The sequence below is a fragment of the Phoenix dactylifera genome, chromosome 3 (genome assembly GCF_051530095.1).
Source record: "Phoenix dactylifera cultivar Ajwa chromosome 3, Ajwa_hap1_PhDact_Kaust_v1.1, whole genome shotgun sequence".
Lineage (NCBI taxonomy): Eukaryota > Viridiplantae > Streptophyta > Magnoliopsida > Arecales > Arecaceae > Phoenix > Phoenix dactylifera.
In genome coordinates, this window is record NC_143192.1 from 9,362,660 (window position 1) to 9,364,024 (window position 1,365).

A 1,365-nucleotide genomic window follows, 5' to 3' on the forward strand; every position below is an offset into this window, starting at 1 on the left:
ATGTAGCCATGGGAAGGCAATTATGATACAAGAATTGGGCTAATTGGAGTACCATTAAAACTTTCTAGTTTTTGTGGATGCTGATTTTTTTTTTTTGTTTTTTTTTCCCCCTTGGATGATTCAATTTCTGCTTGCAAATGCTTCACCACCATTTCATTAATCTTGATGTGGTTTGTTTAATAGTTGTTGCTACCGAGCTGTATCTTAAAGCTATCATTATTATCATTTCATTCTCGATCTCGACCGTGAGCTTTGATGGTAGATTAAATCACAAAAAATGAAAAAGAATGCTCTTCTTCCTAATTTAGCTATAATGATGACAAATTTTATTTCACTTGATTTTCAGAATGATTACAGTTATCAACACCCGCCCCCTCTGAAAATACCCAGCTTAAAGATTTTTATTTGTAGTTAAATACAAAAAAAAGAGGATATTCGGGCTATGTTAAATGGTGGTGTGGCCTTTCAAACCAAATATATTTTCAGAGAGATAAATAGAGCCGCACACTGGATGGCTTCGTATATGACTAGTCATTCCGAAAGCACGATATGAATTGGAGAAGGAGAGCTGCCTAGAGTACTCCGAGATTTATTGTTTTCTTACCTTACTGAATATATCCATATTAAAACTGTATAAATGATCCGCTTCAGTATAACACACACACACACACACATATATATATATATATATATATATATCAAGAATTGTAGGCTCGTTTTTATTTTATCCTTCCAAGGATCAAAGCAAACTTGCTCTGACACTGTAGTTCATTTTCAATCTCAACGCCCTTTATTGGACACAAGTTTTTAGATCTCATGCTTCAAATCACAATTTAAGTCCTAGTTCTAGATTTGAGAACGACTAAAAAGTTTGAAGCTAACGCTAATTTCTCCATCCATGCCGGTTATCTTACTATCAACTTGAATCAAAATCTCAAGTAGACTGCAAACTTCCCTAACTCAGATCCAACCGAAAGTAGCATTCCAATCATACTGTTGATCATACTTTTGTATTATACTAGAATGCCTCATGAGCATGAACCCTGCCTGCAGGGGCTACTCATGGCACGTAGTAATCTCTTTTATCCTTGAGAGAATACGACATGTAACAACTAAGAGGTCTAACTTGCGTTAAAATATTGAACATTATAACAAAAATTCAAAACATAAATACATTAATCCATCAAACACTCGGTACTCTTGAATCAATAGATACATCTCCCATGCCAGGTTCTGTAATCTCTCTCTCTCTCTCTCTCTCTCTGGTTTTTTTTTTTTTTGGATATACCAGGTTTTATTATCCTTCTTTATTTTTGTGGCCCTTTATCAAGTAACACCAGCACAGCCATTCAAAAGGCTTGTAAA